Source organism: Pogoniulus pusillus, chromosome 27 (genome assembly GCF_015220805.1).
Source record: "Pogoniulus pusillus isolate bPogPus1 chromosome 27, bPogPus1.pri, whole genome shotgun sequence".
NCBI lineage: Eukaryota > Metazoa > Chordata > Aves > Piciformes > Lybiidae > Pogoniulus > Pogoniulus pusillus.
The window spans coordinates 1,722,460-1,737,391 of record NC_087290.1 but is presented as its reverse complement, the minus strand read 5'-3'; the positions used below and the strand labels follow the sequence as shown (position 1 = coordinate 1,737,391).

Genomic DNA, 14,932 nt, shown 5'->3' with positions numbered 1-14,932 from the left:
TTGCCCAGGGGGGTTGTGGAGCACAGACTCTTTTCCAAAAGCCACTGTCTCCCCCAGGGAGGAGGCTGCAGCTGTGGGTACCCTCTCCCTGCAGGTGTTCAAAGCCAGGTTCAATCAGAGCAACCTGCCCTGGGGGAAGGTGTCCCTGCCCACGGCAAGGGGGGTTAGAACCTGATGATCTTTAAGGTCCCTTCCAACCCGAATGATTTGAGGGTTCTCTGGCCTGTTCCATAGGAGGGAACCAGCCTTTGGAGCTCCCAGAAGGTGCAGATCCTTGGATCTCAGTTGAGTGAATCAGCTGCATGGCTGCCAGAAAGCCTCTGGGATTTTCCCTTTCATGTCTCCTCTCCTCAGCACAAGCAGCAGCTCTCCCATGGGGTGAGGGAGCACCCAGCACGCCAGAAGGAGCCACATGGGCTCAGAGGGCAGCACTCTCCCCTCCACAGCCAGCAGCTGCATGCCTGGATCTGCCCTGAGCCCTGGGCACAGCAGTTTTGTCACCTGAAGAGATGTGGATCTTGGCTGGCAAAGATGAGCCCAGTGTGTTCCAGCAAAGCTGCTTCTGCCCAAGCTTTAGAGCACAGCTGGGTGGCATCTCAGCTTGGGCAGTGCTGCCCTCATGTCCCCCCACAGCCATGGCTGAGACCTCCCTGCCTGGTCACATCTCCAACAGACTGAGCAGCAGCTCAGCCTCTGCCCCTCGCCCTCCTCTTCAGGCACCATGGTGGGATGGGTAACTCCAGGGCAGGTCCTTGGCTAAGGCCAGGGAGTGGTTGGGTAAGGGTGGAAAAAAAGCCAGAGCCAGAGCAAGGATCCCACCAGAAGCTGAAGGGAGCTGGAGCCCAGGTCTGTGCACCCTGGGATCTGGAGCAGCAGTCAGAGCCTGGCTGTCATTTCCCCACCACACTCCTCTGGAGACAAGACACTGCCTGACCACCAGCAGGGAATGCTGCAGCTCCTCCGGGAGTACCTCCAGCCCTGGAAGTAGCTCTCATCCCCTTCACACAGGCAACAAAAGCACTCGATGGCCCCCAAAGTCCTGAGCTGCTCCAGAGGCAAAGCCTGGCTTCTGCACACTCCTGAGGACAACACAGCTTCCTCCTCAGCATCTCTGCCCCCAAATGTGGCACCTTCCCACCTTCAAGACAGGAATGCTGCTTGGCATGTCCCAGGGAGGCAGCAAGGCACACAAACGGCTATGGGGCACTTGCCCTGGTCCCTTGCATCCCCCAGTGCCATCAGTGGTTGCCAGCAGAGCTCCAGCCCCTGCAGAAATCCCCAGTGGGGTTCTGCCCAGCATCAAAGGCACTTCCCTGAGCTGGCCTGTGCAGGGATCCACACAGGCTGGGACTGGGACAATCCCCACCCTGCAGATTAGGAGCAGTGTCTGCATTGCCCCAAGAGACAGAAAATGCAAAGCTGTTTGGTACCCACACAGCAAACCCAATTCCTGCTTCATCTATTCATCCACCCCTCCATTCATCCCCCTATCCTTTTACTCCATCCACCCTTCTCTCCATCCCTCCCTCCATCTATCCATCCTTCTCTCCATCCACCCCTCCATCTATCCATCCTTCCGTCCCTCCCTTCATCCATCCAAACATCCCTCCATCTTTCCATCCATCCCTCCCTCCATCACTCAATCTCTCCATCCATCCCTCCATCTATCCATCCTTCCCTCCATCCCTCCCTCCCTTCATCCACCCCTCCATCTCTCCATCCATCCCTCCTTTCATCCCTCCCTCCATCTCTCCACCCATGCCATCCCATCCACCACTGAGCAGGGAATTTGCAGAGCCCAGCTTGTGCCAGCAGCTTTTTGGCTTTGAAATCCACAGCAGCAGCCTGAGAGCTGCCCCAGCCCCAACTCCTCTGCCAGGAGTATTTGGGCTGGGGGAGAAAAGAAAGAGGAGAAGCCTCCTGCTGCCAATCCAAGAGGCATGGCAAGAGCAAGGGAGGGAACAGGGTGCAAAGGGAGAGGAGCAGAAAAGGGGCTGGGAAAGAAGCCAGAGCCCCTGCTGATGGCTTGGATGGGATCTGCCAGGAGGCAGCAGCTTGGCTTTGCCCTGGGTGCTGAGCCCTTTGCTGCTGGGGGGCGGGGGGGGGGGGGGAGGCTTCTCTCCACGCCGTGGTGCTGGTGCTGTGGTCACTCTGAAACTGAGGGACACCAGGCCAAGATGCAACAGACTCTGAGGGATTCGTGCTAAAACCAGGGAGAAGCTAACATAAAAGATTAAATGAAACAAAAGGCCCTCCCAAAAATGAAGCTGAAGGCTCAGACAAGAGCCTCTCCAGCCAGGCAGGGGCAGCAGTGGAGCAGCACCTTCCTTTCATCTGCAGGGGCATGGCAGGCTTTAAAAAGCCCATGGATGAAACTGAAGCCCAGAGCAGACACATCTGGCAGGTCTGAGGAGGAGGTGGTGGTGTAGGGGGGGGGGGGGATCACTAACTCTGTGCTGCACCCCCAGCCCCACAACAGCTCTGGGAACCCCTGGCTGGGAGCAGGTAGGGTGGCTGGAGGCAGCTCAGCCAGGACTGCAGAGCCATCAGCACCCTGACACCCACCCCAGCAGGCATCCTCCTGATTCCTGCAGGGAGTTGGCTCCATTTATCCACGTGGATTTGCCTTTGATCAGGGTGCTTCTGCTCCCCCTCCCCATCAGCAGCACTGCCCCACTTCTTGGCATCACTTGTCATGGCACAGCCAGCGCCCGCGGGCACAGCCAGCAGCAAAATCAGCTCCAGAGCAAAGCAAAGCAGCAAATCTGCCACTGCCTTTGGGGCAGCAAGGGCCAGCCACTGCCAGCCCAGCTCACCTAGGGTCGTGGTGTGCCCCTGGCACCTTCTGAAGGAGCCACAGGAAAGCTGGAGAAGGACTTTTGCTCGTGGTGTGTGGTGACAGGGCAAGGAGCAGTGGTTTGGGATTAGAGCAGGGGAGATTTAGGTTGGACATCAGGAAGAAGCTCTTTGCTATGAGGGAGGTGAGACACTGGCAGAAGGTTGAGGGTGGTGAGACACTGGCACAGTTTGAGGGTGGTGAGACCCTGGCACAGGTTGCCCAGGGAGGTTGTGGAGCACAGAAGCACCCAATGTGATCTTTGATCACATTGGGTGCTTCTGTGCTCCACAACCTCCCTGGAGGTGTTCAAAGCCAGGTTGGATGAGGTCTTGAGCAACCTGTTCTAGTGGGAGGTGTCCCTGCCTGTGGCAGAGGGTTGGAACTGGCTGAGCTTTTAAGGTCCCATCCAACCCAACCCATTCCATGACTCTATGCTCCCCTATAAACCTCTTGTTAAGGGTTGGAAGGGACCTCTGGAGATCATCTAAACCAACCCCCCCCAATTCCCTGCTAAAGCAGGGTCACTTGGAGCAGGCTGCCCAGGATGGCATCCAGGCATGTTTTGAGTCTCCACAACCTCCCTGAGCAGCCTGCTCCAGGCCTCCAGCAGCCTCACAGCACAGAGGCATCTCCTCATGTGGAGAGCTTGCTGCATTCCAGTTTGTGCCCATTGCTCCTTGCCCTGTCACTGGGCACCATCAAGAAGGGAATAGCCCCCAAAGGGGTCAGCAGAAGGATCTGGCTCCAGGACACAGCTTGCAGACCTTGGCCTGGCTTACATGAGAGGACAGACATCAGGATGGACAAAGGGAGAAGCTTTGTTGTCAAAGGGATGCTCCAGCCAAAGGGTGGCTCCTCACCCACCTCCACGAGTCCCCAAACACCTCCTGGGGCACAGCCATGCCCTGCTGCCACTGCAAGCCAAGCAAGTCGAGGTTGAAAAGGGAAGGAAGAGGAAAGGATTGGTGGGGATCAGCCAAGTGGAAAGCCAGGTCGGGCTGGCAGGCGAGGGCCAGCTGCTGGCAGCGACATCCTGACAGCTGTGCTGATGTGTCTTGAGCAGGAAGATCTGCAGGTTGAAGTCAGCCACTGACCTCAAGGAGAAATGAGAATTCAACTGTCAGCAGAAGTGCAAGGGACCATAAAACAGGAGACCAAACCAAGGCTGAGGAAGCAGGAGTCAGAGACCAAGCCACCAGGATTTGCTGAAGCAGAGGTGTGGGAAGGAACCAGCATCTAATGACCTGGGCCAGCAGCACAGCCAGAAGAGGCAGCCCAGTGCTAGCTCCCAGGGCTTGATTTCAGGAAGCAACCCTAATAAAGAGATCTTCTCCTTCTGCTGGGTCCAGCACAGGCAGGCTGGGCAGAAGCCAGCAGAAATTCAAGGACACTGAAGGACATGGACTTGATGGAGAGGGTCCAGAGGAGGCCATCAAGATGATCAGAGGGCTGCAGAGCCTCCCCTGTGGGGACAGGCTGGGCTGCATCAAGAGAAGTGTGAGCAGCAGGACAAGGGAGGGGATCCTGTCCCTCTGCTCTGCTGTGCTCTGCTCAGCCCTCACCTGCAGCACTGCCTCCAGCCCTGGAGTTCTTGACACAAGAAGGACCTGCAACTGCTGGAGAGGGTCCAGAGGAGGCCATGAGGATGATCAGAGGGCTGCAGAGCCTCCCCTGTGGGGACAGACTGGGAGAGTTGAGGCTGTTCAGCCTGGAGAAGAGAAGGCTCAGAGCAACCTTCCAGTACCTGAAGGGGCTCCAGGAGAGCTGGGGAGGAGCTTTGGACAAGGGCTGGCAGTGCCAGGGTGAGGGACAATGGCTCTGAGCTGGGATGGGGGAGAGGGAGAGTGGAGAGGAGGAAGAAATGCTTGGCAGTGAGGGTGGGGAGAGACTGGCAGAGGCTGCCCAGGGAGGTGGTTGGGTCCTTCCTCACTCCTGGAGACACTGAAGACCAAACTTGCTGTGCCCCTGGGCAGCCTGCTGCAGCTGGAGGTGTCCCTGCTGACTGCAGGGGGGGGGGGGACACAAGGTGAGCTTGGGGGGTCCCTTCCATGCAGATGCATTCTGTGAGGCTGTGCAGTTCAGGGGAAATGCTGCCGAGGGAGGCTGCCAGAGGTGATTCCGGATGGGAATGCTCCTGGGGCCGAGCCTGTGCCTGGCCGGGATCGAGGAGAGGCAGAAGAGGGAGGAGGACTGCAGGCGAAGGCGCACAGAGGAGGAGGTGCCCAGCCCGCTCCTGGCCGCTCGGCATCCAGCACGATCCGTGCCGCTCAGAGCCCCAGCGGGCACCCCCTGGCAGCGGCACCCCGGGAAAGAGCCTGACCTCAGCCTGCGGGGCCAGGGGACATCCCCAGAGCCACCAGCGGCTCCCAGGGCAAGGTGACACCTCCCCACCCCCCGCGCCCTGCCAGCACCGAGGTGGCATTCCCGGCAGCCTGGCACCCCCCAGCAGAGCCTGGCCCTTGGCAGCTCTGTCTCAAGGCACTGCCTGCCCTGGGCAGGTGGGGAAAGGATGAAAAACTGGGCTGGGGCCAGTCCTTGGGAGTGGGAAGGCAGGGAGAGCCTCCCACTGGGGGACGAGGCAGGGAGAGCCTCCCACTGGGGGACGAGGCAGGGAGAGCCTCCCACTGGGGGACGAGGCAGGGAGAGCCTCCCACTGGGGGGACGAGGCAGGGAGAGCCTCCCACTGGGGAACGAGGCAGGGAGAGCCTCCCACTGGGGGACGAGGCAGGGAGAGCCTCCCACTGGGGGACGAGGCAGGGAGAGCCTCCCACTGGGGGACGAGGCAGGGAGAGCCTCCCACTGGGGGACGAGGCAGGGGAGAGCCTCCCACTGGGAAATGAGGCAGGGAGAGCCTCCCACTGGGGATGAGGCAGGGAGAGCCTCCCACTGGGGACGAGGCAGGGAGAGCCTCCCACTGGGGGATGAGGCAGGGAGAGCCTCCCACTGGGGATGAGGCAGGGAGAGCCTCCCGGGGGGCTCGGAGCTGAGCGCAGCAGCAGTGTGGGTCCGAGGGGCTGCGGCAGCCACGCAGCTGAGGCTCTCCCTTGCCACATCAGACACCTGCAGCACGCAAAGACCAAGTGTCCTCCTCCTGGAGCCTCGAGGTGCCTCTCGAGGAGCTGGGAAGGACCCAAACCCTCAGCCCCATCAGAGCTGGAGCCAGAAAGCAGAGGCTGAGGCGAGGAAGCACAAGCTAGAGGGCAAAGAGGCAGAAGCTACCTGCCCTGGCGTGGAACACATCCCCCCAGCCCCACCACAGCTGATTGTGCCCTGCAGACCTTAAAGCAGAGCTGCTGTCTGGGTCAGGCAGAAGTTCAGGACCTTGCTCCTCTCATTGCTTGTCCATTCCACTGAAGCATTTCATTCAGCAGCATCTTGGCCTCAAACCCCACGGTCCCACCACCCTCCTGGAACAGATGCCCTGTTAAATGCATGCTTTGACTCCCTGCCCAGATGCCCTACAGGGTCCTTCTGTCAGCTGCAGCCCAGAAAATGCCCGTGTCAAGTGAAAAGGCTGCTCAGGTCTTTTTCTGCTGCCAGATGAGGGATTCCTCCAGCCCAGCTCCTCACACAGATGCCCCCCAAAGCCCCCTGCAGTGTTGCATGGCCCTTCTCCAGGGCAGGGTTTTGAGGCACAGGTGCTTAAGAGGGAGATGCCTTCAGAAGATAAAGTGGGCACCAAATGCCCTTTTTTCCCTCCCCTTGCACATCTGTCTCCCCACAGCTCTGTGTGTGACACCCCACCCCACCCCCAAGTTCTGCAGCTTGGTGCCAACCCCACAGGAACCACTGCTGCTGCAAGTAAGCAGGACTCAGGGGCCACATCCAAATGCAGCTCCAGCTCTGCTGCTGACTAACAGAGTCAGCCTCCAGCTCAGCACTGCTCAGCCTGTGCCAGGGACCTGCCTGGCATGTGGGACACAGGCACTCTCCCTTCACACCTGCAGCCAGTCTGCTGCCAGCAGCCAAGCAGAGCTCAGCTCCAAGGTGATTCCCCAGCAAAAACAAAGACTTCCTCCATTTCCCCCTCTTCTGACCAAGGCTGCTTCTCTCCTTCCCCTCCAGACCCCTTCCAGTGCACATCTGCCCTCCTGTGCTGACAGCTGCTGGAAAACAAGGACAAGCTAAGCTAATAGACACAGATCCATCAGACCTGAGCAAAGCTCTTCCCTGAGAACTCCATCCAGCCTGTGAGTGGGGCTGGAGCATCACTCAAGCTTCTCAGCACGCTGCTGATCTGGGCACACCAGCAGGGGATCTGAGAGGCCCTTTGTACTCCTGTCCCTCCACTCTGCCCTAAGGAGGCCACATCTGCAGTGCTGGGTCCAGCTCTGGGCTCCCCAGCTGCAGAGAGCCAGAGAAGTGCTGGGGAGAGTCCAGGGGAGGCTGCAGAGCTGCTGAGGGGCCTGGAGCAGGTCTGGGAGGAGCAAAGGTTGAGAGCCCTGGGGCTGAGAGCCTGCAGAAGAGCAGCCCCAGAGGGCAGCTGAGCAATGCTCAGCAAGAGCTGAAGCAGCTGTGGGGGGCAAGAGGCTGGGGCCAGACTCTGCTCAATGGCACCCAGAATGAGGTACAGGAGAAGGGGCACAAAGTGTCAGGCAGGAGGTTGGCTGTGCAGAGGAGGAGCAAGTTGTTTGTTGTGAGGGTGCTGGAGGCCTGGAGCAGGCTGCCCAGAGAGGCTGTGGAGTGTCCTTGTGTGGAGAGCTTCCAACCCCCCTGGCACTGTGCTGCTGGGCAAGCTGCTGCGGGTGCCCTGCTGTAGGAGTGGGGCTGGGCTGGATGCTCTCCAGAGGTCCCTTCCAGCCACCACCCTGCTGAGGCTCTGGGATTCTAACCTCACCCAAGAGGAGGGTGCAGCAACGGGATGCCAACAAGGCATGGCTGCAGCTGAGCATCGTGAATGCAGCCTGGGGCCTGGGGGCTGCAAACAAGCTGGGCCCCCCCTCGATGCCCCAGGAGAGCAGCTGGCTGCTGCCCCAGGCAATGGAAACAGAAACCAGAGGGAAAACAGTTAAAGGATGAAACGATACAGGGTTTGGTAAGGAGGTCAGAGGCTGTTGCCTCTCTCTCCAGTGCCACCTCACCTGCCTGCCTCCAGCTGGAGCTTCCCACAGAGGAGCAGCCCATCCGAAGGCTGTTTGTAACCCCCACAAGAGCAGAGCCTCCCAAGAGCAGTGGCCCAAGCTCTGTCCCCAACCAAGCAATCTCACATTGCCTACATTTCCTTCCCCCCCACCCCCAGCCCACAACAAAATCCCCCTCCTCCTCTTCCTCCTCCTCTTAATCCTGCTGCTGGCTTCCCACCCTTTGTAAAGCTCTTTGACAGCCACCCCCGGGGCTGGCCCACGGCTAGTGCCACGTAGCCCAGATGCACATCCAGAAGGTTATTCATTAACTCCTGACCTGGTATCTTGGGCAGACCCTTCCTGGACATGCAGGTGATGCAGCTGCTCACCGACTGCCCCTGGCTGCACCTGAACCTCAACCACAGCACCACAGAACTGCCTGGGTGGAAAAGGCAGACCCCAAGATCACTGAGTCCAACCACGACCTAACACCTCCCTGCACACAGCTGTGGTCCTGAGCTCCTCATCCAAATGGCTTTCAATCCCCTCCAGGGCTGGGGACTCCAGCACGGCCCTGGGCAGCCTGGGCCAGTGCCTCATGACCCTTTCTGCCAAGAAATTTTACTTAGTATCCAACCTAAACCTTCCCTGGGGCAGCCTGAGGCATTTTCCTGTTGTCCTCTCACTTGTTACCTGGGACAAGAGCCCAACCTCCAGCTGCCTCCTCTCGGGGAGCTGTATGAGCAATGAGGGCTCCCTTCAGCCTCCTCTTCTTCAGACTAACCAACCCCAGACCCTCAGCTGCTCCTCCCCAGCCCTGTTCTCCAGACCCTTCCCCACCTCTGTTGCCCTTCTCTGGCCCAGCTCCAGCCCCTCAATGTCCTTCTTGCAGCAAGGGACCCAAAACTCAAGCTGAGATTTGAGCTGTGGCCTCAGCAGTGCTGAGCACAGAGGCAAGATCACATCCCTGCTCCTGCTGGCCACAGCACTGCTGAGCCAGGCCAGGATGCCGTTGGCCCTCTTGGCCAGCTGGGCACAGGCTGGCTCAGCTGGCTGCCAACTGACACCCTCCTTTTCTCCAGGCTGAGCACCCCCAGCTCCCTCAGCTGCTCCTCACAGGACTCCAGGACTCCTCACCAGCATTACTGTTCTTTTCTGGACATGCTGCAGCAGGTTCCCATGGGATCACAGAACAGCAGAGGCTGGAAAGGACCTCCAGAGACCAGTGAGTCCAATCCCCCCCCCTGCCCAAGCAGCATCACCTGGGGTAGTCCACACAAGAATGCATCCAGGCCAGTTTTGAATGTCTCCAGAGGAGGAGACTCCACAACCTCTCTGGGCAGCCTGCTCTGGGGCTCTGCCACCCTCATACCTCAACCCTCAGGGGGTTTAAGGGAAAAGAGCCCCTGCCATAGACCCAGCTGCAGTTCCCAAGGCCAGTGCAAAGGTATGGAAGAGATCAACTTTTGCTCTGCAGATCCTCAAGGGCTCCTGGGGTGGGTTTGGAATCATAGAATCACAGAATCCAGCAGGCTGGAAGAGAGCTCCAAGCTCAGCCAGCCCAACCTAGCACCCAGCCCTGCCCAACCAACCAGACCATGGCACTAAGTGCCCCAGCCAGGCTTGGCTTCAACACCTCCAGGCACAGCGACTCCACCACCTCCCTGGGCAGCCCATTCCAATGCCAATCACTCTCTCTGCCAGGAACTTCCTAACAACATCCAGCCTAGACCTGCCCTGGCACAGCTCCAGGCTGTGTCCCCTTGTTCTGGTGCTGGCTGCCTGGCAGCAGAGCCCAGAGAAAGAAGTGAGGTGCAAGGGGCAGTGGCACAGGATGCCCAGAGAGCTGCATCCTGCTGCAGCACAGCACAGCCACCTCCACCCTGGGGATCCCTTTTGCTAGGGCAAGGAAGCCCCCGAGGTGGTTTTATTCAATCAGAGCACATCCTGAGCAGGGGATAAAGTTACCCAGGCCTGGATGCAGTTGCCTGATGCTGTCTTGTCTCCTCTGCAGCTCCGGTTGCCCGCACACGTCACTGCCTCAGTGCTCAACTGCTGCCTCATGCTCTCCCAGCCTGGGAAATCCAACTCTACCAACTCTACCAGGCTGCTACTGTCACTGCTAATTGCTTAAGTGGTGCATTAAGCAAAACAACTCATAACAATTCCAGTGGGCTTTGAAACCCCCTCCAGCCCCAGGCAGGCGATGCCAAGTCACCCTGCTAGGGCAGCCACTCCTGCCTGGGGACTCCACCTCAAACAGCTCTTTGCCCTCTGTGGTGGCCACAGACACAGAGAGGGGATGGACAGGCTGCCTCCAGCTTCTCTCAGCCAGCTCTGCCTCCCAGGGCTCCTGGCCAGGCCACTGCCCTGCTCCAGCCCCTCTCTTTACAACCATAGAAGTGTTGTGATTGGCAAAGATCTCTAAGATCATTGAGTCCAGCCCAGCACTGCCAGGGCACCACCATGGACATGTCCTTCAGGACCACATCTGCAGGGCCTTGAAACCTCTCAATGGATGGGGACTCCACCACTGCCCTGGGCAGCCTGGGCCAGGCCTTGACGACCAGGACATGAGGAGGAAGCTGTTCAGCAGGAGAGTGGTGAGAGGCTGGAATGGGTTGCCCAGGGAGGTGGTTGAGGCCCCATGGCTGGAGGTGTTTGAGGCCAGGCTGGATGAGGCTGTGGCCAGCCTGATTTAGGGTAGGGTGTCCCTGCCTGTGGCAGGAACTGGCTGCTCCTTGTGGTCCCTTCCAACCCTGATTCTATGAGCCCTCAAGTGGAAGAAATTGTTCCTCATGGCCAACCTAACCTTCCCCTAGAGCAACTTGAAGCCAGTTCCTCTCATTCCATCACCTGATCCTAGGGAGAAGAGCCCAATCCCCACCTGGCTCCAGCCTCCCTTCAGGGAGTTGCAGAGAGCAATGAGGTCACCTCTGAGAATCCTTTTCTCCAGGATCAACACCCCCAGCTCCCTCAGCTGCTCCTCCCCAGCCCTGCTCTCCAGACCCTTCCCCACCTTTGTATGCCATTCTCTGGACCTGCTCCAGCCCCTCAATGTCCTTCTTGCACTGTGGAACCCAAAACTGACCCCAGAATTCAAGCTGTGGCCTCCCCAGTGCCCAGCACAGGGGCACAATCCCTGCCCTGCTCCTGCTGGCCACACCATTGCTGATCCTGGCCAGATGCTGCTTGCACTCCAAATGCTGCCAGGACCCAGTGCAACAGGGCACAAACCTGCTCTCATCTTCCTGAAGGGACCCTGGCACAGATGAACACCAGTTCCCTCTCCTGTCCCCCCACTCCACAGCACCTGCAGGCATTGATGGATGCAGCACTGAGTCTCCCCCCCAGCCTGGATGCTGCATTCAGCAGCAGGCAGATTCTCCAAGCCCTCCTGGTTTGCCTTTGAGCTAAAAATCAGGGCTGGGATGCAGGTTTCCATTTAGGGGCAACCTCTCCTCCCCTCTGCTGTGATGGAGCCAGCTGGGATTCAAGCCTGGGAGCACAGCAGGCGATCCTCACAGCGTTCCCAGTTTCCCTCCACACAAGGAAGCAGAGCACTGAGCCAGGCACAAGTCTCCAACTCTTATCCCACTACCTCACTGGCATCCACGGTCAGGGAAATGGGCCAAGGGCAAGCGAGGGCACCGAGAGGCAGGCACTGCCAGCAGCAGCCCTGCTGGCCTTTGGGCTGTGGAGCAGGGAGGGCAGCACTGCCCCAGGGCATCCCAGGCAGCCTGATTCAGCAGGAGCAGATGTGCAGCCATCATCAGGTTTCTCTGTCTGCCAGGGGGAAAGGAAGAGCAGGAGGAGGAGGAAGAGGAAGGACATTAACCAGCAACATCCTCCTCTTGAAGAAACGGGTGATGTACCCCAAGGAGGAAGGGCAGGGGAAGGTTGGACAAACTACCCTGCCATGAGGGTGTGTGAGATATGCTTAGACCAGCCCAGGAAAAGAAGGGACAGATCTGAGGGTCAGGAGGAGCAGCCACGAAGAGGTAACCCTGCAGGCAAGCAACCCTGAGCCAACCCAGAGGCTCACATTCAAGGAAGGTGGCAACTGTCACCCCAAAGCCTAGGGCAGGGGAAACTCTGCCCTGGGGACTGACTTGTCCCCCTCAGTGGCACAGGGGCAAGTGGTCACCTTGCACTGAGTGAGAGGTGAGACTGGGGCAGGGAGACCCTTCTCAAGCACATCCACAGGCACAAATCTCTCTGCATTTGGGTCACAACACCCCCAGGAATGTTCCAGGATGGGGGCAGAGTGGCTGGAAAGTTGCCCCAGCAACAAAGGCCCTGGGGGTGTGGGCTGACAGCAGCTGAAGATGAGCCAGGGTGTGCCCAGCTGGCCAAGAAGGGCACCAGCAGCCTGGCCTGGCTCAGCAGTGGTGTGGCCAGCAGGAGCAGGGCAGGGATTGTGCCCCTGTGCTGGGCACTGGGGAGGGCACAGCTTGAATTCTGGGGTCAGTTTTGGGGCCCTCACTGCAAGGAGGACATCGAGTGGCTGGAGCAGGGCCAGAGAAGGGCAGGAAAGGTGGGGAAGGGTTTGGAGAGCAGGGCTGGGGAGGAGCAGCTGAGGGAGCTGGGGGTGTGCAGCCTGGAGGATGCTCAGGGCAGAGCTCATTGCCCTCTGCAGCTCCCTGAGAGGAGGCTGCAGTGAGGTTAGGGTTGGGCTCTGCTCCCCAGGATCAGGTGATGGAATGAGAGGAAATGGCCTGAAGCTGTGCCAGGGTTAGGCTGGGGATGAGGACTTTGCTGCAGGAGTGGTCAGGGACTGGCACAGGCTGCCCAGGGAGGTGGTGGAGTGCCCATGGCCAGAGGGGTTGCAGGCAGGTGTGGCCATGGCACTTGGGGCCAGGGTTTGGTGGCAGGACAGGGTGGTGCTGGGTGGATGTAGGACTGGATGAGCTCAGAAGCCTTTTCCAGCCCAAACCCTTCTGTGACTCGATGGCTCCCACAGCTTTTCCAGAAGGAAGCCACCCTGGGCTGCAGGGCAGTGCTCCAGTGAGGGACAGGCACCGAGCAGCAGCACCATATGCCAGAGGGGAGGTCCAGGAGCACTCCGGAGCCCTTCTAAGCACATCTCCTGGCAGCGCACAGCCACCTGTCCCTGCAGCCACAGCGGCTGAGGCCCCAGGCTGGGAGGCCCCAGGGTCCTTGGGGGGGTTAGGAGCAGGATCCCTATTTAGAAGCACAGCCCATGGTCCTCCTCCACCCCCCGCCCAGCGAGCCCAGCGCCCCCCGCAGGCGGCTGGGGCGGGCGCAGCAGGGCGCGGGGCGCGCAGGGGCTTTACCTCCTCTCCCGCAGCAGGTCAGGGGCTCTGCGGGCTGCCAGCAGCGTGGCTCTCCCAGGCGGAGCGCATGGCTTCAGCTGATGAATTTCCACGCCGGACCGAGCCACCAGACCGACTCGGGGGGGCCTGGAAGGCAAAGTTGGAGGCGGTCAAGCCCTGGGGCGAGCAGAGCCGGGGTGGTTCTGCTGTGCTTAAGCCCAACCAGCCGCCTCTGTAGGCACCAGAAGCAGGCAGGAGCCCGGAGAGATCCCTCTGCTCGCCACAGGCCTTCGTGTGATGCAACCCAGCCCCGGCAGAGCTGGAGGAGGCTCAGGAGCTGCAGTTGCCCCACTGCTGTCCCCAGAGCCCGCCGGCGACTGCAGGGTCCGGGCGCCCAGGTAGGAGCGGTGCTGCCCTGCCTCCGGCAGGACCCGGCTGGCAGGGTGGGTGGTGCGACCCCTCAGAGCCCCCCCGGGCAGCCCCTGCGAAGCCCCAGCAGACAATGATGGTTAAATAACCGGAGCGGAGCATCCCCCCCCGCCCCGAGCCGGCCCAGGCAGCTCCGGATCGAGCGCGGACCCAGCGCGGCAGCAGCCCCCGGGGCGCTGCCTGCCCAGGGCGGCCCCAGGACCCCCGGGAACGGCCCCAGCACCCCCCAGCCCCGGCTAGGGGCCGGCCGGCGGAGCGGCGATGCTCACCGGGAGGGGGAGGGAGCCAATGGTGGTGGTGGGGGGGGGGTTAGTGTTGGAAGGCGGCGGCAGCCCCCGGACCGCCCGTGCGGAGCTCCAGCCCGGTATTTCGGGGAGGGGGCGGCCGGGTACAGCCCCCCCCCCCCGCCACCCCTCCCTCTCCCGGCTCCACCCGGCTGCAGGGGCCACCGTCCCCGGGGCGGCGGCAGGGGTGGTGAGGGGGGCTCTGCGACCCCGCTGCAAGCGGGGACCCTCCCCCGGGCCGGGAGGATCCGCTCCTGCATGGGGGGGGGGAGGGTTGGGAGGTGGGGAATAGCCCCGGGAAAACAAGGAACCTCGCCTCCCCCCGCCCCGCGTCGCCTAAGGCGGCCGGCACCGGGGGATGCGCTCACCCGGCCCGCGGCTCCGCTGGGCTCCGCTCCCGCCGCGGCTCAGCCCCGTTCCGAGCGGCTCGGCTCGGCTCCCCGGGCCAGCAGTGCCCGGCCGCCCCCCGCCGCCCGGCAACGCCGCCTCCCGCCCCTCCCACCGCCCGCCGCTTTAAAGGGCCCCGCCCGGCGCCGCCGGGGGACTCCCGTACCCCCCTGCAGCCCCCTGGCTGCAGCCCGACCCCAGCGGCGTGACAGGCACCGGGCCGTGGGACCCCGGGGAGCGGCACGCCGAGGGCGGGGGGAGGCTTCGATCCCCACACACCCCCACTGCCGGCGCTGCCGTGGGTGTCTGCGGCGGCACCCCGAGCCCCGGAGGGCACCCCAGATCCCCAGCGGGCACTGCAAACCCCTGGAGGACACCCCAGATCCCCAGCGGGCACTGAAAGCCCCGGCAGGGCACCCCAAATCCTCAGCGGGCACTGCAAACCCCTGGAGGACACCCCAGATCCCCAGCGGGCACTGAAAGCCCCGGCAGGGCACCCCAAATCCTCAGCGGGCACTGAAAGCCCCGGCAGGGCACCCTAGATCCCCAGCGGGCACTGAAAGCCCCGGCAGGGCACCCCAAATCCCCAGCGGGCACTGCAAGCCTCGCAGAGCACCCCAAATTCTCAGCGGGCAATGCAAACCCCTGGGGGAC

General features: G+C 61.2%; 1 protein-coding gene across 1 annotated transcript in view; it reads right to left on the bottom strand.

Moving 5' to 3' along the window:
* SH2B2 (SH2B adaptor protein 2) overlaps positions 1 to 14,287 on the bottom strand; it is a 45,980-nt gene extending 31,693 nt beyond the window's left edge. The window contains exons 1-2 of the mRNA XM_064166311.1: positions 14,260 to 14,287; positions 13,200 to 13,325 (exon numbers count right to left, since the gene is read on the bottom strand). The gene's annotated coding sequence lies outside the window, so the exon portion shown is untranslated. The remainder of the gene's footprint in view (positions 1 to 13,199; positions 13,326 to 14,259) is intronic.
* Positions 14,288 to 14,932: the final 645 nt, after the last annotated feature.